Source organism: Camelus bactrianus, chromosome 15 (assembly GCF_048773025.1).
Source record: "Camelus bactrianus isolate YW-2024 breed Bactrian camel chromosome 15, ASM4877302v1, whole genome shotgun sequence".
In the NCBI taxonomy this organism is placed as follows: domain Eukaryota; kingdom Metazoa; phylum Chordata; class Mammalia; order Artiodactyla; family Camelidae; genus Camelus; species Camelus bactrianus.
This window is the reverse complement of record NC_133553.1, coordinates 40,616,232-40,640,684: the sequence shown is the minus strand read 5'-3', so window position 1 is coordinate 40,640,684 and position 24,453 is coordinate 40,616,232. Positions and strand designations below refer to the sequence as shown.

The 24,453-nt window shown below is 33.4% G+C and overlaps 1 protein-coding gene and 1 pseudogene across 2 annotated transcripts in view; both read left to right on the top strand.

Moving 5' to 3' along the window:
* LOC141579852 (large ribosomal subunit protein uL23-like) overlaps positions 1-20,896 on the top strand; it is a 42,841-nt pseudogene extending 21,945 nt beyond the window's left edge.
* Positions 1-24,453, top strand: part of SOS1 (SOS Ras/Rac guanine nucleotide exchange factor 1) — a 134,132-nt gene that overhangs the window by 21,965 nt on the left and 87,714 nt on the right. The gene's annotated exons all lie outside the window — the stretch shown is intronic.

The following is a 24,453-nucleotide window of genomic DNA, read 5'->3' as shown; positions in this document are numbered from 1 at the left end:
AATTGGTGTTAATTATTTTTTAAAAGTTTGCTATAGTTTTCAGTGAAACCAGCTGGGTCTGGAGAGTCATTATGAATGTTTTGAAATTACAAATTCAGTTTACTTAATAAGTATATGATTAGCCAAATTATTTTATATTGGGTAGGTTGTGGTTCCATTTTGTGAGTAATTGATCCATTTCTTCTAAATATCAAGTTATGTCTATGCAGAGTTACTTGTTCATAGTGTTTCCTTTCTATCCTTTTGTAGTTGCAGGGTCCATAGTGATATTCATGTTTCATTCCTGATTTATTCCTTATGTTGGTAATTTGCATCTTCTCTTTTTTTTTTTTTTACTCTTTGTCAGTTTTGGTAGATGTTTGTCAACTTTTGATCTCTTAAAAGAACCAGCTGTTTCATTGATTTTTCTCTATTGTTTTTCTGTTTTCAGTTTTATTGATTTCTGCTAGTATCTTTTTTATTTCCTTCCTTTCTCTTGCTTTGCTTTTAGTTTGCTCTTTTAGGGGTTCTTGAGGTGGGAACTTAGATTTTTGATTTGAGGCTTTTTTCTAATGTGCTATAAATTTATTTCTTAGCATTGTTTTACCTGTGTCTCGTAAATTTTGATCTGTTATGTTTTTATTTTCCTTTAGTTCTATATATGTATTTTAAAGTTTCCCTTGAGACTTCCTCTGTGATCCAAAGATTATTCAGATAAAACTGTGTTGTTTAGTTTCCAAGCGTTTGGAGTTTTTCCTGTTATCTTTCCATTACTGATTTCTAGTTTGATTCTGTTATGGTCAGTGAACCTTTCTTTAATGTTTCAGTTCTTTTAAATTTAGATTTGTTTTGTAGTCCATGATATATTTTGTCTTGTTTTATGTTGCTTAGGCACTTGATAAGAATGTGTATTCCTTTGTTGTTGTATGGAGTATTTTATAAATGTTGAGCAGTTCTTGTTGACTGATGGTGGTGGTGAGTTCTTTCAAATTCTTTATGATTTTCTATCTAGTTTTACTGATTGTTCAGAGAGGGATGCTGAATTGTCCAGCTGTAACTGTGAACTTGTCTGTATATTCTCTTTTCAGTTCTATCAGTTTTTGCTTCACATATTTTGGAGCTGTGTGGTTTGGTGGATACACATTTGGGATTGCTGTGTCTTCTTGGCTGATTGACCTTTTTATCATTGTATAATGTCCCTCTCAGTCTCCAGTAAGTTTCCTTGCTTTGAAGTCTACTTTATCTGATATTCATATTGCCACTTCTTTCCTTTGATTAATGCTTGCATGATATGTCTTTTTTCTGTCCTTTTGCTTTTAATGTACTTATATCATTATACCTGAAGTGACTGTCATGTAGATGGCCCATGGTTGAGTCATGTTTTTTGATCCACTCTGCAGTCTCTGCTTTTAATTGGTATGTTTAGACCATTTTCATGCAGTGTAATTATTGCTGTTTTGTCTTGGCCTGCCACTTAATTTTATTTATTTATGTTTTGAATGGAAGTAGTGGGGATTGAACCCAGGAGCTTGTGCATTGTAAGCATGCGTTCTACTACTGAGCTATACCCACCCCCTTCTCCTGCCATTTTAGATACTTTTTTTTGTTCATCTTTTCATTTGTTTTCTTTTTCCTGCCCTACTTTCCTGTGGGCCACTTGAACATTTGTTAGAATTTCATTTTGATTTATTTATTATGTTTTTTGAGTATTTCTTTGTATAGCTTTTTGTGTGGTTGCTCTAGGGATTACATGATGTATATAGTCAACCGTTGAACAAGGTGGGGGTTAATCTGTGCATAACTTATAGTTGGCCCTCAGCATCTGTGGTTCCTCTGAAGCCCTGCATTCTACCAACCATGGACCATGTAGTACTGTAATATTTACTGTTGAAAGATAGCCCCCTATAAGTTGAACCATGCAGATCAGACCCACATTGTTCAAGGGTCAACTGTACATAACTTATCACAGTTCATTGGTGTCATTTTATCAGTTTGAGTGAAGTATAGAGGAATTTTACCTCCCTCCTTTTATTCTATTCTGTTTATAAGATGATTGCCTTAGTATTTTCTCTACATGCATTTAGAACCACAAGTCAGTGTTACAGTTTTGCTTCAAACATAATTAGAAAGGTCAAGAAGAGAAGGAAAGCTTATTGTATTTACCCATGTATTTTCTCATTCTTCCTTCCTTTCTAATGTTCTGAAGTTCCTTCCTTTCATTGTTTCCCTTCTGTTTAGATAACTTCTTTTAGCCATTCTTTTAGGGTAGGTCTGCTAGAAACACATTTTTAAAGTTTTGGTTCACTTGAGAATGTTTTGATTTCCTCTTCATTCTAGAACAGTATTTCACTGGGTATAGAATTCTGGGTTCATGGCTTTTTTCATTTAGTACCTAAAAAATATTATTTAACTTCCCTCTAACCTCCATGGTTTTTGATGATAAATCTTCTGTCATTTAAATTTATTTTCTAGTATAGATAAGGTGGTGTTTTTCTCTGGTTGCATTCAAGCCAATCTGTTCAGAAAAATCTACTCTTGTATTTGCATATGATTTTCTATGTGTGTGAAAAAAATTTTTTTCTCAGCTGAAGTTGAATTGTACTGGTCTTAAATAGCAATGACTTAGAAAGTTTTAGTAAAATTATTCATAATCAAACTACTACTTTAGATGGTAATGATAGTTATACTTAAAATCTTCATAGCAGCTATAGATATATCAACTAACGCTTAAAAAGAAAGTCTCTAGGGAAGTAAAAATATTACATTTATCTATCCTCCTCTCTCCCATTCTAAGCCAGGGCACTTTATATTTTCAGATTCTGTTAGCAAAAGTAATTTTTAATTCCATTGACTCTATTTGGAATTTGGAATCAGACATTTTGGTCTGTAAAGTATGTGCTGTAAAACTACCAAAACTTAAATGAGTGGAGTCTCTTTATGACTATATTTTAAGTTATCTGTGATACATTAGCATTTTACCTGCGATAGTTAAAAACTTTTCAAGGTGAGAAATGTGTAAGTAGCCAGAAATATTTTCAGATCTGTATGATAAGCCAGTTCTAGTTTGCTTTTGCTTTTTTAAATTTTTGTTTCCCATGGAGTTGGCAAAAACAACTTAATCTGCTTATTGATATTTTATTAACAATTTTAGTATGTGTGATAAATTCTGCCTTTTAGAATGATTTAAGTATTAAAGTACCCATTTTTTGCAAAATTTATTTTATTATTCTACCATTAAGTAACTCCTAATTTTTTCATGTAGTCACCACTGTGGAACAAAGTATCATGCATAAGCCAAAACTTTTTTCTGTGGTTTCTTTTTTAGAATTTGAGTATATAATGCTTTTTGACAATTCATAGTACTAAGCTGTTTTAGTCTAGGTACTTTGGTTACAGCAAAAATACAAGTTTAAAAATAAAAGTATTTTAAAATACAAGTATATTTAAAAAATAGAAATTTTAAATGACTAACATTTAATAATCAGTATGTTGGTAATTATGGGCATCTTCATACTGGTTTTGTAGCTTTCTTTAAAAAAAAAAAAAAAGAACTTAAAGGATTGAGACCTTCCTTGGGGGATCTTTGGGGGATCTTGTCTCTTTTTAAATAGTAATAAGCATTCAGCATTCAAATAATTAAAATAATACAGATACATATAAAATAAAAGTGAAAAATCTCTTCCTTGTCTTCCCCTTTTTCCATACCACCAGTCTCACTCCCCAGAATCTACATGGCCTAATCTTTTGGACTTTAAAATCCTGTTCTTTCCTATCAATAATGAATTCCTCTCCCTTTTAAAACACAGAAGCAGTACTTAAACAAAGATTAAGCAGTTAAACAAAAATACAGTATATTGACAAATCATAAAGAAAGTTTTTAAAAAATTTTTTGTAGAGATAGTGAATAAAATTATGTCCCACCTTTACCTGGTGGTACTTGGAGTACCTTTTGGAAAATCCTCAATTCCTTGCTCATAATTTGAAAACTCCTACTCCCTGTGTGCTCTGGTAGTTAAAAGCAAGAAATTATTTGAACATTTTATGAAGGAGACATACTTCTATTTTTTAAAAAATTGTATTGAAAAAATAACCTTATATTCCTAATATAAATGTTGCTTTGTCAGAAATTTTAACATTTAGAACAAATTTTGGTAGTTAATTTCTAAATAAGTAAAACATAATTCAAGAATTTCTTAATGCTTTTTAGCCATGGTTAGTTGCTGAATTCTTTAGTTTCTTTTAAAATTTCTGTATGTATAAAGTACATTTTTCTTTCTAGGGTTGTCTCCCTTCAGATTTTCACAGATTTCCTTGAACTTCAGAAAATATCTAATAATTAAAGAATATTAGAACTTAATGGAACTTAGATCATACAACTAATCTCTTTTCTCCCTGCCCCAGATAGAGATTAATTAAATCACTTAATCCAAGATTATGTAGCTAATTAGTGGTAGATGTAGGCAATTCTTAGTGAATTTATTTCTGATGATTCTTTTTTGTTTGAAGAAACATAAAAATTTATTTCATTTAATATATTTTTTGTGGTTTTCAAATACAGATCTCCTTGGTAACATTTTTTTAGATAATAATAAGCTTAATTTTTTTGTATATATGTTTTTATTGATATATAGTCAGTTTACAATGTTGTGTTAACTTCTGGTGTACAGCATAATGCTTCAGCCATACATAAACATACATATATTCATTTTCATATTCTTTTTCACCATAAGTTACTATAAGATTGAATATAGTTCTCTGTGCTATACAGTATAAATTTGCTGTTTATCTGTTTTATATATACTAGTTAATATCTGCAAATCTCAAACTCCCAATTTATCCCTTCCCTCCGTCTTCACCCCCTGGTAACTGTGTTTGTTTTCTATGTCTGTGAGTCTATTTCTGTTTTGTGAATAAGTTTGTGTCTTTTTTTTTCTTTTAAGATTTCACATATAAGTGCTATCTATGACATTTTTCTTTCTCTTTCTGGCTTACTTCACTTAGAATGAGATTCTCCAGGTCCATCCATGTTGCTGCAAATGGCATTATTTTATTATTTTTTATGGCTGAGTAATATTCCATTGTATAAATATACCACAGCTGCTTTATCCAGTCATCTATTGATGGACAAGCTTAATATTTTTAAAATGACTTTTAAAAAGTTGATTCTGTGCTAGATAGTATTTTATTACTTTACTGTATACCAGAAAAAACCATGAATTTAGTCTGAGAGATAATTAGGCTTTAAAAGGTAATTTTATAGATGTCTTTGTTTTTTTTCTCTTTTTCTCCCAGCTTTATTGAGGTATAATTGACAAACAGATGGTATATATTTAAGGTGTGCAGTGTGATGTTTTGGTATACATTTACATTGTAAATGATTATCACAGTCAAGCTAATCTCAACCACCTCACAGTTACCATTTTCTGTATTGTGAGACCACTTAAGATCTATTCTTTTAGGAAATTTCAAGTATACAATACAGTATTATTGACTGTAGTCACCATGCTGTATGCTAGATCTGCAGAACTTATTCATCCTACATCACTGAAACTTTGTACTCTTTGTATGAGGGGTACCTGATAAGGGATCAGCATCTCCCCTTATAGGTATCTTTTCTGTTCTTAAGTGAAGGAAGCATGAGGAAGAAGATAGACGTTTAAAAATGTGTGCTAGTGAGATGTGGGACAGATTTCCATGAATAAACTCATGTAAAATGGAGTACAGTGAACAGGTTAATGTTATACCCAATAGAAAATTCAAAGGAAGTCATGAGTAAAGGACATGTAATGGCAAAAGTATAAAGCTGCCTGCCCTACCCCTGCTCACCCTCCTCCCTCTCTTTTAAAAATCTTCCTGGCCACGTCTGATTAAGGGAAAAGACGTCTTGCTTTCATCAGTCTAGGTTATAGGCTAGTATATGTTCATTTTTAATAATTACAGAAGTTCTGAAATCTCTTTTTTTATTTAGCCCTTCACGGTAATAGTTAAGCAAGTTTTGTTGGGTTTTTTTTTGTTTGTTTCATTTTTGTTTTTTTGGCTGACATTAGTTGATCTGCTTTGTTTCTTTGATAGGAGTTTGAGTAGCCAAATAGGTTGCTCCATATAAACATCGCTTCTCAGACACCACTGTAAAATGCATGGAAAACATTATTAAATGCTAAAAATAGATGGTGAAAGCACTGCCGCCTGACTTGCTGTCCTTGGTCAGCTCCTGCCTAGACTTCTATACAGCCAGTAGCCTATTCCAACCATTCGGTAATGTTGCTAAAATAATTTTTCTGTTTCACTGTTAAAACTCTTAATGACTTCTGTTTTCTTTGAACAGTGACACAGCTCTAACCTGTGTCATTCTTACATTATGTGGAACTGGCATAATTTTTGTCTTGGAATCAAGTATTCCTATTAAGTCTTCAGGCTTGATGTGTTTTCACCTTTTAAGTTTTGCCTGGAGTAGGGAACTTACTAAAGTAAGAAATTTACTTCTGCCTGAGATTCAGGAATAGAGTTATTTCACTGTTTCAGATACAGACTTTTGAATGTAGCTTGCAGAACTCTAGGACTTGAGAGCCATACTGCCTGGCACTTAAGTTCTCCTTATAACGTAGGAAACATGCCTCATCCTATCCCTTCTTTACTAAACTTCTCATCTCTGAGCTAAGACTTTTCTGCTTGCCTAGTCATAGTATCTTTCTCCAGGAAGCCTTTTCAGATTAACTCCGCCTGTCCACTGGTCCTCAAGTGGTTTCTCAAGAATCTTTAAACATTCTCATGGGTCTGAGAGTTGTCTATGAGATTTATCAATTTTGTGGTTCTCTATACATATAGACACAAATACTATGTATCTAGTGTCTGTTGGAGGGTAAAGTTGAAAATGATCATTTTGAAACAATGGCAGAACCTTTCTGAAACTTTTATAAGTAGCAAATTGAGCAGTGATTTTAAAATAAAGATTTTTAAAACTGTGTTTTGTGTGATTCTAGGAAGTACCTTAAGGAGTCTTCATGGTACCCAGGGGATGAATGAACTAGAGGCAGGAGATAACACTTTCACTTTAACCAGGCCCCCTTTACTTTTATTTGTATTATAGATTGTGGTTCAGTGGAGATTTCTCTTGGGAGCTCTCCTCTCCCCAGTAAAAGTTTTGAAAATCACTGGACTAATAAATTTATGGTTTGGAGTTTTGGTGAGGGAACAGGGATGATGTGTGTGACTGACTGAATTATTTGTAAATAGACTTTCTGTAGTTAACTTGACAAGAGGTCCTCCAAAATTATTAATGATGATTGGAGAATGCTACTCCAAGACATCTTCAATTAATAGATCAGTAGTTCTTAAGTTTTTGATCTCATGATGCCTTTATACTCTTAAATATTATTAAGATTCTCAAAGAGCACCTTGTATATGGGTTATACCCATGAATTTATATTTTTGAAAATAAAATTTTAAATTTATTTAGAAATGGTAAACTTGTTACATGTTAACAATAAAATTTTTATTAAAATAACTTATTTTCCAAAACAATTTATCATCATTGTTTTATATTTTGTAAATCTTTAATATCTGGCTTAATAGACAAAACATGAATTTTCATATCTGCTTCTGCATTCAATCAGTTGTGATTTGCTGTTTTAGTACCAAATACAGTCTCATGCATATAAATAGTTGGAAATGGAAAAGGTTTTTCAGATTTATGAATATTTTTCTTTGACATCAGACCCCATAAGTTGTAGTTTCTTATTTGTAATGTGGACTCTGAAACCATAGCAATGAATTTTTTGTTCCCTGAATTTAAAATAGCAGTGTACTCTTGTAGAAATGCTCTGAGGACCTTCTCATTGGCTTTCGATCATTGCTGCTCCATCCCAAAGTCCTTAAGTGATCCGGCCTCTACTATCTCTCTGATCTCATCTCCAAACCCTCTGCTGCCTCTGCTTTAGTCTCACTGAACTCCTTGCTGTTTGTTTCTCTAAACAGTCTCCTGTGCTGGGCTTTTGTGTTTGCTGTTCCCTCTGACTTCTTGGAAAATACATTAAATACTGTGTTAAATCATTTTAATTTTCTAAAAACCTACCAGCAAAACATATATCTGGTTTTGAATGTAAAAATAGGAATCCCTTAGCAGAATTGCTAATACTTGTCTTGACATTGGCATTGCAGTCAGAAACGTTTACTTAGTACCCTAATGTCAGGCTCTGACCCAGCCCTGTGTTGGTAGAAATGAAAGTGGCACCAAGTCATTTGGATTGCTAATAGAATACAGAAAGGTGCCTCCCCTTTGCAAAACACTGAAAATTGTCTTTACTACTATAGTTACTGGAACCTAACCACGTAGGTTACTTTAGGAAAATATAACAGAAATAGAAAATCATTGTTTTACATGTTTAGGGCAGATTTGATTTAAATCTAGATGATTGAAACAATTAAACTACTAGTCAGGAATATTCAACATTTTTTCCCCGAAAGTACATTTTTATTGCTTGATGTACTTAATATTCTTCACTTAAAAGGTATTAACTACGTTTTCAGGAAGTTGGATTTCCAGATGATATTTCATATTTCACTGAATTCACCAATTTATTGAGTGGTAGGCCAAGGATAAAGGAGTTAAAAAAGATAACTCTTACAGAATTGCTGTGATATTATATAGTATGAGCTATAGAAGAGTCCCAAGTAAACAAAGATAAATTCTCACTAAGTTTTTAGGAAAAGGCCTATCTCCTATTTAACAGGTTAAAAATATATATTTGGGAATATATGTTTTTTCCTGTTATGTGTTAAGAGTTCAGTGGATACTGAAATATTTAATTATGTAACTTTGTATCCTGGATATCTGTAATGACTTAATACTTTAAAAATTCAATTTTAAGGAAATAATTATTGCTTTACCTTAATGGTTAGACATTTACTTAAAACCTTACAGAAGTTAGATGTCAGCATGAGAAGGAAACTCATTCACCTTCCTTGTCTAGTTTATTTCCAGGTCTTTCCCTTTTGTTTCCCATTAGTATAACAGTTGGGGTACTTAGCTGCAAATAAAAGAACTTGGTCATAGAAAGAGATTTGTTGGAAGGTGCTGCTCAGAGGGTCACAGAGAGGAAAAGCAGCCCTGACAGAGAAACTAGTGGGAGCCAAGGGAGCTCTGTTCAGGTCCTCAGGGTTCATGGCAGCAGGCTTCTGAATGGAAAGATGTTCTGGATCTCTGCTTCTGTTGTGACTGATGCCTGATTAGTCTTTCCTTTCTGGGATTACCTGTTTAGGTTTTAGGGGAGAGTGTCTATGCCTACCCCCTGGCTATGCTAGAACTTGAAGAGGCAGGGTTTAGCCCTTCTAGATTGGGAAGTGGTCACCAGAAATTCCTCTTTTACCAAGATTGCATAGAGGGGGGAGGTAATTTCTGAAAAGAAAGTCAGAGTCCTATTTGGAAGGTGCCCAGGAATGACAGATATTCACCACAATTAGTTAAAGGGAGTACTATCTTTGTAAACCCACAGAAGGAGCCAGAGTTAGTTAAAACTGTATTGTTGCCTCAATTGAAAGAAAAAAGACTGCAGTTAAAAAAAAATTACCACTTTTTGTACAGTAGTACAAAAACACCTGGATTGTTGCATTAGTCATTTTTGAAATAAATATACTTAGGTCACCCACTTAACTGATGCAGTGTTCTTGAAAACCTGTGTGTGTGTGTGTGTGTGTGTGTGTGTGTGTGTGTGTGTGTGTGTGTGTGTGAGAGAGAGTGAGAGTGAGAGGGATACAATTTATGGTGAAAGGACTTCAATTAGCACTTCACATGTAATAATAGTCCCTTAAAGTTATGTAGCATGTTTACGTTCATTTTTAAATCTTTGTTGTAACATAATATTGTAGGTATTATCCCCTATTTAAGAAGTAGGAAAACTGAGAAGTTCAATCTTTTGTCCAGAGTCATACAGCTGCTAAATTAAATAGTCAAGGTTTTAATCCAGCTCTTACTTACTCAAATATATTAAGAATGGCCTGGGTAATCCTTAATTATCTGCACACTGGGAAAAATTGTGTCTATCTTGCAAGATTATTTGAAGATTAGAGGTAAAGTACAAGAAATCTCCTGTTATTGTTAGAGTTAACAAATATTTAGTTTTTTAAAATGTATTTATTTAAAAAATTAAAGTATTTCTATAGTAATTGATGTTTTGGGATCTTTGGATAATGCATAGAGCCACTTGTTTCAGTCACATTTTACAAAAGAAGTAATACTGCCTCGTAAGAATTCTGACATAACCTACCACTTTGATATTTAGAAGTAAATTGTCATTTTCATTTTAAGCTTTAATTGGGGAATTTGAGTGGTTATGTATTAAGTTTTTCTTGAATGCCTAGTTTGAAGAGACTTTTTTTTTTTTACTGCTAATTAAGAGCTTCCAAGTGGATTTAAATGTCTTGCTTTAAAGAGATTCTATATCATCTACCTTTCTTGCCTTAAAAACCTGTGATTTCTTTGTTAGTAGATAAATGTAAGGTATAAATATATGGAGTTTGCTATTTTTAAAAGTTGAGATAGAAATACAGTGTGAATGCATGTTGTGAAAACACAGGGAATCTTGTAAAAGAATATATAAGCAGTAGAGGGGTGGAGGTCTGCTCGTGTTAACCTTTTAATTAGCAAGGAGTAGGGAGATTCTAGAGTTTCAGGTTAAGGGTCTGGACGACAGGGATTGTCTGTTGGAGAGAAGGGGTGTTTGCAGTCTTTGGGCAACAGCTCAGCATTAGACCTGGTGGTTAATTCTCAGGTTAGTGCTACAAAAGCACATTTAGCTTTCATAAAGAAGAAAATCTGAATATTTACAGAATAAAAAATGGTAGAAAATAATACTAGTAATTAAAGTAGAAATTTAAGTGAGGATAGTTCTTTTTTCAACTTAACATAGGCAGTACTTCAGAAAAATTGATTTAATAGTAGAAGAATATAGAGGTAAATCCTTTGTATTTTGAGTCTGGAGGGAACTTTTTTATGCTTACAAGGAGTTTTTAGAGATTAATGGCCATGATATTGTGGTAAGTCTAATTCATGTCAAATTTGGGGGTTTCTGTTAATTTCTTAAAATTTTGAGTTGTCTTTTCTTTAACTACAAATCCATTTAGTGTTTTTTTGTTTCTTAATCATTCATTTATTCATTCAACCAACTAACAAAATGACAAAAAGTATTCTAGATACCACGGAGACAGCAGGTGACAAGACGAAGTCTATTTTCATGAATCTTAAATTCTAGTAAGAGAAAGCAAACAAATAAATAGACAAATACAGAGCTATCATTTCAAAAGAGTAAGTATATTAAAATGAAGCAGGTTGTGATTTAAAAGGATCTGAGAGACAAGAAAGGAGGTGTTCTTTTAAAAATAGTGGTCAGGGAATGCATTCTGAGGAGGTGACATTTGAGAAGAGACCAGAATGTTCAGAAGGAGCCAACCATGCAAAAATCTGGTTAAGGAACATTCTAAAAGAGGGATTAGCTAAACACCTTGAATCAGGACAAGCTTGGTGTGTGCAAGAAAGATCAAGACAACTAGTATGACTAGAGTGTTACATTTGTGAGGAAGAATGATAAGAGATAAGCCAGGAGAAGTAGAAAGGGACCATTTCATGTTGGGGCTTATATACTTAGTGATGGTAAACCATTAGAAGGTTTTAAGCAAAGGACGAAATCAAATTTAAATTTAAAAAAGATAATTCTGGTCACTTTGTGAAAGAAAAAAGATTGTTAATGAGCAAGAATGAAACAAAATGACCAGCTTGAAGGCAAGAGGTGATGGTTGTGTGGACTAGCAGTATAGGTGGTAAGAAGTTGTCAGAATTGCGATATATTTTGGATAAAACAAATAGAATGTATCGGGGTAAATGAAAAGAGGAATCAAGGTTGACTGCTGTATTTTTGGCCTGTGCTGACTGAATGAAGGTACCATTTACTGAGATGAGAAAATTTTGAAGAGGAATAGTCTGAGGGTGGAGTGAGACCCAACAATTCTGTTTTGGTTGTGTTAAGTTTGAGACTATTATTAGACATTCAGTTGAGATGTATAGGAGACTGTATATCCGAGTTCAGGGGAAAGGTTAAGATTTCGGATAAAAATTAGGGAATTGTCAGTGAATAGTTGGTAAAATAACGGACTGGATCATTTAGAGAGAGTACAGTGTATAAGGAAGAGTTCCAAGGATTTTTTTGGATGTGATTTTAAAAGGGATTGTTTCTTTACTTTCCTTTTGTGATATTTCATTGTTAGTGTAAAGAAATACAACTGATTATCTTGTATCCTGCTACCTTTCCAAATTCTTTTATCAACTCTAGTAGTTTTTTTGTGGAGCCTTTAGGGTTTTCTATATATAGTATCATGTCATCCACTTTCATTGACAGTTTTACCTCTTCTCTTCTAATTTGGATCCCTTTTCTTTCTTTCTTTTTTCTTTTCTTTTTTGTCTGATTACTATGGCTAGGACTTCCAGTACTATGTTGAATAGAAGTGGTGAGAGTGGGCATCCTTGTCTTGTTCCAGATTTTAGTGGGAAGGCTTTCAACTTTTCATCATTGAGTATTTTGCTGGCTGTGGGTTTGTCATAAATAGCTTTTATTATATTGAGATACGTTCCCTCTGTACCCACTTTGGTAAGAGTTTTTATCATAAATGGGTGTTAAATTTTATCAGATGCCTTTTCTGCATCTATTAAGATGAGGATGTGATTTTTGTCCTTTCTTTTGTTGATGTGGTGTATCACATTGATTGATTTGTGTATGTTGAACTATCCTTGTGTTCCTGGGATGAATCCGACTTGATCATAGTATGTGATCTTTTTTATTGGATTTTATTTGCTATTATTTTGTTGAGTTTTGCATCTATGTTCATCAATGATATTGGCCTGTAATTTTCTTTTTTGTTAGTGTCTTTGTCTGGTTTGAGTATCAGGGTGATGGGTTGCTTCATCGAATAAGTTTGGGAATATTTCCTCCTCTTCAGTCTTTTGGAAGATTTTGAGAAGGATCAGTGTGAATTCTTTGTATGTTTGGTAGAATTCCCCAGTGAAGCTATCTGGTCCTGGACTTTTCTTTGCAGGGACATTTTTTATTGCTGATTCTAGTTCACTTACAGTGATCAGTCTGCTCAATATATCTATTTCTTTTTGAGTCAGTTTTAGTGGACTGTATGTTTCTAGAAACTTGTCATTTTTTCTAGGTTGTCCAGTTTGTTGCCATATAGTTGTTCATAGTATTCTCTTACAGTTTTTTGTATTTCTGTGGTGTTGGTTATAATTTCTCCGTTATCCTTTCTTTCTTTATTTGTGTCCTCTCTCTTTTCTTCTTGGTGAAGCTGGCCAGAGTTTTCATGATTTTGTTCACTCTTTCAAAAATCCAGCTCTTGGTTTGATTGATTTTTTAAATCTCTTTTATTTATTTCCTCCCTGATCTTTTATTATTTCTTTCCTTTTGCTGACTTTAGCAAAGTTTGTTCTTTTTCTAATTCTTTTAGGTGATAGATTAGATTGTTTATTTGAGATTGTTCTTGTTCTTTGAGGAAGGACTGTATTGCTGTGAACTTCCCTCCTAGGACTGCTTTTGCTGTATCCCATAGATTTTGTGTGGTTGTGTTTTCATTGTCATTTGTCTCAAGGTATTTTTAAATTTCTTCTTTGATTTCATCATTGACCCACTGGTTTTTCAGTAGCATGTTGTTTGGTCTCCATGTAGTTGTGTTTTTCCCTCTTTTTACCCCCTGTGGTTGATTTCTAGTTTCACGCCATTGTGGTAAGAAGAGTTGCTTGAAATAATTTCAGTCCTCTTAAATTCACCGAGGCTGTTTTCTTCTCTTGAAATGATCTCTATTCCAAACCATTTTGTGCGTAGTATACTTTTCATTATTCTTTTAGATCTTCCCTGTGAAGAATATATTTGTCACATTTGAACCCAGTAGTCAGTAGATTCCCTTCTTTGCCAGGGACACCCAGCCATGTTATAGAATAGTAGAAAGATGTAGGTAAGAGCCACTTCTGACGTTCTTGTTTTACACTGATACCCACTGTAGCCTTACTGTCTACCATCATGGAATTGGTGGGGAAAAGGCACATTTTACTGGACTATAGTTTTCAAAGCATTAAAATGCCTTTAATTTCTGCTGGATGATATGGGATATCTGTGAGGGAAAAAAGTTTTATTTGGTTTCTTGTTACATTTTTTTTCCTTTTTTTTATTGAAGTATCATCGATTTACAATGTTGTGTTAGTCTCTAGTGTACAGCATAGTGATTTAGTTATACACATACATATATATTCTTTTTCATGCTCTTTTTCATTATTGGTTACTTCAAGAAATATAATTCCATGTGCTGTACAGTAGGACCTTGTTGTTTATTTAATATATAGTAGTTAGTATCTGCAAATCCTAAACTCCCAATTTACCACCCTACCCCACATTTTTGTTTTAACATGATTTAATATCTAACTACTTCTTGCTGTTTTGATAGGCTAGAAGCACAATATGATAAAATTATTAAAAATAAAATTTCAGGCTTGTTACCCATATATGAAACTGATTGTTTGCTAATTTCATGTGTCACCGATACTTCAAGCATAATGAACTCCAGATCATTCAGATCATCATATGATCATCTCAACAGATGGAGAAAAAGCATTTGACAGAATTCAATCTTTTATGATAAAAGCTCTCAATAAAGTGAGTATAAAGGGAATGTACCTCAATATAATAAAGGCCATATATGACAAGCCTAACAAACTGACAGAGCAGCTAACATCAGCTTTTCCCCTTAAGATCTGGAACTAGGGTGCCCACTTTTACCACTTCTATTCAACATATTATTGGAAGTCCAGAGCAGTGAGGCAAGAAAAATAAATAAAAGGCATCCAGATTGGAAAGGAAAAAGTAAAACTGTCACTGTTTGTTGATGATATGATTTTTATATATAGAAACCCCTAAAGACTCCACCAAAAACTGTTGGAACTAATAAACAAATTCAGTAAAGTGGCAAGGTACAAAATCAGTATTTAAAAATCTGTTGCATTTTTATTCATTAACAATGAACTCTCAGAGAAATTAAGAAAACAATCCCATTTACAGTTGCATCAAAAATAATAAAATATCTAGGAATAAATTTAACCAGGAGATGAAAGGACCTGTGCACTGAAAATTACAGGACACTGATGAAAGAAATTGAAGAAGACACATAGAAATGGAAAAAATATCCTGTGTTCATGGATGGAACAATTTTAATGTATTCTTAAAATGTCTATATAACCCAAAGCAAGCTATAAATTCAATGCGATCCCTATTAATTCCAATGACATTTTTCACAGAAATAGAACAGATAATCCTAAAATTTTTATGGAAGGAACCACAAAAGATTCCAAATAACCAAAGGAATCTTGAGAGGGATCACAGCTGGAGGCATCACATTCCTTGCTTTCAAACTATACCACAAAGCTATTGTAATCAAAATACTATGGTTTTGATTTAAAAGCAAACAGATCAGTGTAACAGAATAGGGAGCCCAGAAATAAACCCATGCATAGATGGTCTATTAATTTGCAACAAAGGAGGCAAGAATATGCAGTGTGCAAAAGCACAGTCTCTTCAGTAAGTAGTTTGGGAAAACTGGACCACTAACTTACACCCTGCACAAAATTTAACTCAAAATGGATTAAAGATTTGAATGTAAGATCAGAAACCATAAAACTACAAGAAAACATAGGCAGTAAGCCCTTTGACATTGTGCTTGGCAATATCTTTTTGGATCTGACTCCAAAGGCAATGGCAGCAAAAGGAAAAATAAATGAATACGTCAAACTGAAAAACTCTGCACAGGAAACCATTAACAAAATAAGAAAGCAACCTATTGTAATGGGAGAAAATACTTGCAAATCATATACTTAATAAGAGCTTAATATCCAACATATGTGAAGAATGCATGCAACTTGATAACAACAACAAAAAACAACTAATCTGATTTTAAAATGGGCAGAGGTTCTGAATAGGTATTTTTTTCAAGGAAGACATACAGATGACTAACAAGGCACATTAAAAAAGATGCTTAACATCACTAATCACCAGGGCAATACAAATCAAATCTACAATGTGGTACACTCTACATCTATCAGAATGGCTATTACCAAAAGTACTAGAAATAACAAGTTTTGGCAAGGGTGTAGAGAAAAGGGAACCTTTGTGCCCTGTTGTTGGAAATGTAATTTGGTGGAGCCCCTATGGAAAACAGTATAGAGGTTCCTCAAAAAACTAAAAATAGAACTCTCGTATAATCCAACAAATCCATTTCTGCCTGTGTATCTGAAGAAAATGAGAACACTAATTTGAAAAGATCTCTGCACCCCTGTGTTCATCACAGCATTATTTACAATAGCCAGGATATGGAAACAACCTGAGTGTCTGTCAATGAATGGATAAGGAAAATGCAGTGTGTGTGTATACATACACAATGGAATACCACTCAGGCATAAAAAAGAATGAAAATTTGCCATTTACAGCCTGGGTGGACCTTGAGGGTTTTGTGCTAAGTGAAATAAGTCAGACTGTGAAAGACTAGTTACCTTATGTTTTTTACTTACGTGTGGAATTTAAAAAATAAAATGAATGAACAAAATAAAGCCAAACTCAGAGATACAGAGAATGAATTTTTGGTTGCCAGAGGTTAGAGGTAAGTGGGCAAAATGGGTAAAGGGGATCAAGAGATACAAACTTCCAGTAAAGAAGTCATGAGGATGTAATGTACAGCATGTACAGTAAAGAAGTCACTGGGAAATAATGTACAGCATGTACAGTAATATTCTATTGTAAGTTTCAAAGTTGCCCACAAAGTAAATCTTATTTATTTATTTTTCACTTTTTTAAACTTTAAATTTTTAAAAATTTTATACAACTTTTAAAGGTTACTTTTCATTTACAGTTATTACAAAATATTGACTATATTCCCTGTGCTATACAGTATGTCCTTGAGCCTGTCTTGCATCCAATAGTTTTTACCTCCTATTCCCCTACCTCCACTGGTAACCACTAGTTTGTTCTCTATATCTGTGAGTCTGCTGCTATTTTGTTATATTCACTAGTTTTTTGTAATTTTTAGGTTACACATGTGATACCATACAGTATTTGTCTTTCTCTGTCTGACCTAATTCACTTAGCATAATGCCCTCTAAGTCTGTCCACATTGCTGCAAATGGCAAAATTTCATTCTTTTTTATGGCTGAGTAGTATTCCATCATGTGTATATCATATCCTTTTTGTCCATCCATCTGTTGATGGGCATTTAGGTTGCTTCCATATTTTGGCAGTTGTGAATAATGCTGCTATGAACATTGGACTGCATTTATCTTTTTGGATTAGTGTTCTTGTTTTTGTTTTTGTTTTTCAGGTGTATACCCAGGAGTGGAATTGCTAGGTCATATGGTAATTCTGTTTTTAGTTTTCTGAGAAACCTCCATACTGCTTTCCACGGTGGCTGCACCAATTTACATTCCCACCAACAGTGTACAAGGATTCCCTTCTCTCCACATCCTCACCAACATTTGTTTATTTATGTTCTTTTTGATGATAGCCATTCTGACAGGTGTGAGGTAATATGTTACTGTGGTTTTGATTTGCATTTCCCTCATGATGAGTGATGTTGAACATCTTTTTATGTGCCTGTTGACCATCTGTACTTCCTCTTTGGAAAAATGTCTATTTTGTTCTGCTCATTTTTAAGTCATTTTTTGTTTTTTTGATGTTAAATTATATGAGCTGTTTATATATGTTGGATATTAACCCCTTATTGGTCGTATCATTTGCAGATATCTTCTTCCATTCTGTAGGTTGTCTTTTCATTTTATTAATGGTTTCCTTTGCTGTGCAAAAGCTTTTAAGTATAATTAGGTACCATTTGTTTATTTTTGCTTTTGTTTCCTTTGCCCTAGGGGACAGATGCAAAAAAATACTACTGTGATTTATGTCAAAGAGTGTTCTGCCAACAGACTCACAGACATAGTAAACAAACTTATGGTTACCTGCAGAGAAGGGGGGTGGGAAGGAATAAATTAGGAGTTCAAGATTTGCAAATATTAACTACAATATACAAAATAGATTAAAAAACAAATTTTTGCCTTTTTGCGAAGATGGAGTCAAAAGTGAAGAAGGAAGCCCCAGCCCCTCCCAAAGCCGAAGCCAAAGCAAAGGCTCTGAAGGCCAAGAAAGCAGTGCTGAAAGGTATCCACAGTGACAGAAAAAGAGATCTGTTTGTTACCCGCCTTCCAAAGGCCCAAAACATTGCAGCTCAGAAGGTAGCCCAAGTATCCTCAGAAGAGTGCCCCTAGGAGAAACAGGCTTGACCACTATGCCATCATCAAGTTCCCCCTGACCACTGAGTCAGCCACGAAGAAGATAGGAGACAACATCATGCTTGTGTTCATCGTGAATGTCAAGGCCAACGAGCACCAGATCAAACAGGCTGTAAGGAAGCTCTATGACATTGACGTGGCTGAAGTCAACACCCTGATCAGACCTAGTGGAGAGAAGAATGCATATGTACGATTGGCTCCTGACTATGATGCTTTGGATATTGCCAACAAAATTGGAATCATCTAAACTGAGTCCAGCTGGCTAATTCTAAATATAAATTTTTTTCACTATAAAAAACCCCCCAGTTTTTTCTGTCTAGCACAGGGAACTATATTCAATATCTTGTAGTAATCTATAATGAGAAAGAATATGAAAACGAATATATGTATGTTATGTATGACTGAAACATCATTCTGTACACCAGAAATTAACACATTGTAACTGACTATACTTCAATTTAAAAAAAAAGTATTCTGCCTATGTTTTCCTCTAGGAGTTTTATAGTAAGTGGTCTTACACTTAGGTCTTTAATCTGTTTTGTGTTTATTTTTATATATGGTGTTAGAGAGTATTCTAATTTCATTCTTTTATATGTAGCTGTCCAGTTTTCCCAACACCACTTATTGAAGAGACTTTTTCTCCAATGAATATTCTTGCCTCCTTTGTCATAGATTAATTGACTAAGTGTGTGGGTTTATTTCTGGGCTCTCTTGTTGCATTGATCTATGTGTCTGTTCTTGTGCTAGTACCATACTGTTTTGATGACTGCAGGTTTGTAGCACCGTCTGAAGCTAGAGAGTTTGATTTGTCCAGCTCTATTCTTTCTCAAAATTGCTTTGGGTATTCAGAGAGTCTTCTGTGTTCCTATACAAATTTTAAAATTATTTGTTCTAGTTCTGTGAAAAATGCCATTGGTAATTTGATAGGAATTGCACTGAATCTACAGATTGCCTTGGGTAGTATGGTCATTTTAACAATATTCTTCCAATCCAAGAACATAGTATATCAGAAAGTAATCTTTAAAAGTTCTTATTATAAGGAAAGAAAGTTTATAAGTTTTTATGGTGACAGGTGGTACTAGACGTATTGTGGTGATAATTTCACAGTATATACAAATGTTGAATCATGTTGTACACCTGAAACTAATGTTGTATGTCAGTTATACTTAAAAAGATATGAAGCATAATGAACTAAACTTTTAATCTCCCTGTTGCTCTCCCAGTTAGTAAAAAATCTGCTTCTTACAGTATTTCTCATCTTAGTAAGTGCATCTGCTTCTGGTGCATCTGGCTAGTGGTCTGGGCCCTACCTAACCCTCTCTAATTTCATTTTCTTCACTCTTCCTTTCGTGTCTGTACATGCTATTCCCTTTGCCTAGAATATCATTCCTTTTACTTCATCAGTCCACTTTTCACCTAAATTCTATTAACCCTTCAGGTTTTGACTTTAATCATCTTTTCCAGAACCACTCAGTTAAGTTAGACCCCCTTTTGTAGCTTCATGGCATCCTTTACTTTAGTAAGAACACTAGTTAATAGCTACAGCTAATATTTAGTAAATATTGACAGTATACTGGTACATAATGTTATAAAAGGATTAATGAGGATTTGCTCAGGGTTATATACCCTGATCAATTTGAAGAACTAACATTTGAATTTAGACAATTTAGCCCACACTTAACCTCTTTACTATTCTGCCTCTTACCATGTTTTTTTTGTTTTTAATTTAATGCCTTGTTCCCCTCTTGTACTTCTAAGCTCTGCAGGGGAGGGATTGTATCTGTCTTACATTCCTGGTATCTAGCAGAGTATCTGTTGAACACATGCAGGTGTGCATTATCATATTTGTGATAGAGCCTCATTTACTCAGTCTGAAAATGGATAAAATTTATAAGAATGTCACCTGGAGTTCACAGATGACATTGACCATTTTATCTTCTAGAAATAAAAGTATCTAAATGTGGAGAAATTAATTTAGTTCATCTGGTAAATCAACTTACTGTTAGTGATCATACATCAAGGAATCTGATCTGTATGGAGAAGACTGAATAAGTTTTCTCTGCTTTTATGCCTTTGATGCTCTAGATTTTAGAACGCAGTGCTTAGAGGTTATGGGCAGTCAATTGGTGAATCTTATTAGAAAGATACTCAAGTCACAAACTGCCATCTGTTGGTATTTTTAGGGAAACTGCCAAAAAATAAACAAACACACGTGTATTAGGAACTGCTTTTCCAGCTTTAAAGATGCATCTTAGAATAGAATCGAAATTTAAATTAGGATAGAATAGATTGGAGGCACTGGGGTTGAAAAAAATGGCAATTTTATAAAGAGCTGCTACCTTTGTCAGGACATTATTGATAAGAGATTTCTGTCACATTTGGAAGACTCTGTGTATTTAAGAAAATGCTTGAAGAAGAATTGAAAAACTTTGAGATTCTTTTTTTGAGTCAGTTCTTTGTTTTATTGGTGGAAACTCTGTAATCATAGAAAGTAATAAAAATTTGGGAAGATGATATTTAAAAAAAGCAAAATAAATGAAATATGATGTGACCTTGGCACTTGACGTGTGTTTGAAATTTGATGTGTGGAGATATTTTCTGAGGGAAAGGACTTTGAATATTGTCTTTTCCATGGCTAATATACACACAGCAGAAAAGCATGAAAAGTCTTTATTTAAATGAAAAATTCAATTAAATCTCTATTTTACTTTACATATACATAAAGTGTTACAAAAGTGCATTAATGTGACGATTATTTTCAGTAGTTTTTTTTTTTTTTTTGAAGGGGGAGAGTAGTTGGCTTATTCTTCCCCCTTTTTTTCTTCCCTTCCATCCGTATTCCTGCCCTGCCAGATCCCTCTAACCCATGATAATAACCTAGAGTATGTCATCCCATATTTTTCTCCATTTTGTCGTGTTCATGTACATATATATATTTATAATACATTATACACACATACAAGTGTGTGTACACTGTTTTTTAGGCATTTTCTGTACTTTTTAAGTTTTCTGTCTTACCCAAGAGTACCTTGTGGACATCTGTCAAATGGCAAAGCTCTGATTGATTCTTATTAACGAGTACATAGTTATTAGTTGACCAGGGCTGCCATAGCAAAGCACCACACCCTTGGTAGCTTAAACAACAGAAGTTTATTTTATTTCAATTCTGGAGACTAGAAGTCCAAGATCCAGACGTTGGCAGGGGTGATTTCTTCTGAGGCCTCTCTCCATCCTTGTGGATGGCTATCTTCTCCTTGTGTCTTCACATAGTCCTCTCTCTCTGCATGTCTGTGCCCAAATTTCTCCTTCTGGTAAGAATACCAGTCATAGTGCATTTGGGCCTACCCTAATGACCCCATTTTAACTTAATTACCTCTTTAAAGATTGTGTCTTCGAATACAGTCACATTCTTATGAAGTACTGGTAATTAGGACTTGAACATATGAGCTTTTTAGGGACACAATTTAGCTCATAACAATAATATTCATAATTTATTCAAACATTCCCTTACTGATGGACATTTACTTCCTAGTTTTTTGTCAGTATAAGCAGTGCTACAGTAAAATCTTTGTATGCATATCCTTTTATTTCCTTAAGACATTCCTAAGAGTGTGTTTGCTGGACCATAGAATATATTTATTTTTAATTTTGATAGTGGTTGCTGGATTACTTTTTTCAAAAAGTCTGTTATCAGTTAGCATTTCTACCAGCAAGGTAATAGAATAACCTTTTCTTAGCATGCCTGTCAACAACAGGTGTTACTGATCATTTAAACTTTTGCTAGTCTCATTGAAGCAAGATAATACCTTTTTTATTCTTTAATTTGCATTTCTCTTGATTTTGTTGAATTTGAGGATCATTTCATATGCTTGTATTGGGAAAATTTTAAATAAAAAGCTTAGTGAGATTGTAAAAAATTATTTTAAGAAGAAAAACTTGAATTACTGCCTAGATATGTTGCCAGTTCCCACTTAATAATGAGTTGTTTCAAACTCAAATTGGCAAATTGCTTGGGATTTGAAATGGTCTCCTAAAGAGGCAATATTATGAATAATGATTCTCAACTGGCCCTACAGAGCTTGTAGTATAGATAGGATAAGGACTTGGCTTTATTAGGGATGAGAGAATATTTCTGAATTAACCACCAGTTAGTAATGTGCTTACACAGAACACTTATTAGATGTGCCTAAGTAGAATGTTTCATGTACTTTGAATAATAAGACATATTCAATTCATAGAAAAATTTAGATATGCTCAAAAAGACTATTGTACTTTAGTTATACCTGTAGTTCCCATTTTACTTTAATTTACAGACCTTCCTCCCCCAAGTGACTTGTTGAAGGAACTAGATCACTTGTCCTGCAAAATGTCCAACATTCTGAATTTTTCTGTTTACTTTCTTGTGGTAATACTTAACTAGTTCCTCTTATCTGTCTTAATTTTGAGTACTTCACAGGTGGTGCTGTGGTCTTTCTTTACACTGCATCAGTCTGGTCCCAGTTTTAGTGATGCTAGTATTGACCAGGGGATTCAGGAGGTGACAGCCTCAGCCCGCCTTTATAGAGATCAACTCTTCATTTAATGGTTTCATCTATTGATAATTAATGTCTGAACTTATATTATTCAGGTTGCAAATGGGTGATTTTCTAACTTTGCATTTCTTCTACATTTGTTATCTCGAATCCTTCTGTAAGGGAGAATTCCTCATCAACTAGGGCTATTTGATTATCTTGGAGTATAGTTCAGACAGGAAAAGAAGGGTGTATATTAATTCTTTCAGGAAAAGGAATTGGTGTTCCAGTTATTTCCAGTACTTTTCAATGAGGTTTTTTTTTTTTTAGCATAATTTTGACCTTATTGATTTTAATAAATTTATTGTCTTTCAATCAGTTACAATTGATTTTGTTTTTGAATTAGTCCATCTTGCCAATAAGAAGACTTTTCGTGATATTCCTGTATTTTTTTTTATTATGACCCATTCATCTTTGAGACCTTTCTTGCTCTCTGGTTGTAATAAGATGTTTCAAGCTTATATTGTCATTTGCACTTTTATTTGGAATAAAGCGTTAAATATATGTGTATATTTTAAAAAATTTACTGTGTGAATATCTCTTACTATAATTTAAAATTTCTTCAGATAGTAGTTGAGGTAGAATTTTTCAGTAACTACATTTCCTATAATTTATAGGGATTTTTTTTTTTGCTGTAAGCTGTGTATTTTTAAAATATAGTAAAAATTTAAATTATCTTTACTGTTTTTGTATATACACTTTTTTTGGCCATATATAATAGTCCAAGCTTTCTTCTACAATATGTGTAGGTTCTCGGATTTCTAATTTATTTATATTTTGCTCACATGGCCAAATGTATGATAAATAGTCTTAAAATAAATTTTACCTATTTCAATCATTTTACTGTAACCATTGATCTTTTTTTTTTTCCTTAATGGTGAATAGCTGACTCTACTCTTTTTTTTTCAGTTTTCAGTTTTATTAAATAAAGTTGATAGTTTGACTGCACATATTCAATAAATATATTGCATGTAAATACATATATACAATATACTGCACATTTTGGAAAATGTACATATATGTACTATTCACTGTTTCTAAGAACAGTTTAGAGCTTTAGCTTTTAAACTTACATAGTTATCAAAGGAATAAAGCCAACTACAAAATAAGAAACAACAGAATGCAGTAATCCAATCATAAAGGACAGTCAGATGTGCTTATACATATTCAAGAAATCAGTCATCTGAGTTATAAATAATAAGTAGTTCATTTGTGTCCTTTTTTTTTTTCTTTAAGATTTCACATGTAAGTAATATCCTATGCATTCTTCTTTCTGTTTATGGCACCACTGATCTTTTCACATTAGTAAAAAAGAAAAATCTTGAATTTTGGTGCTAAGTTATTTGCAAATAGTCATTAAATAAGTTCTGTTTACTTTCTGCAGTTATGACAGCTTGTAGGTTAATAAGTAAATTTATCTCTATCATAAACACACAATAGTTAGGTTGTTTTTCCTTTTTGAGTATTTGAAACACCACTGGGGCAAATAATTCTCCTTAACCAAAAAAAAATTAAATACAATCAAAATTTTAAAACCACTCA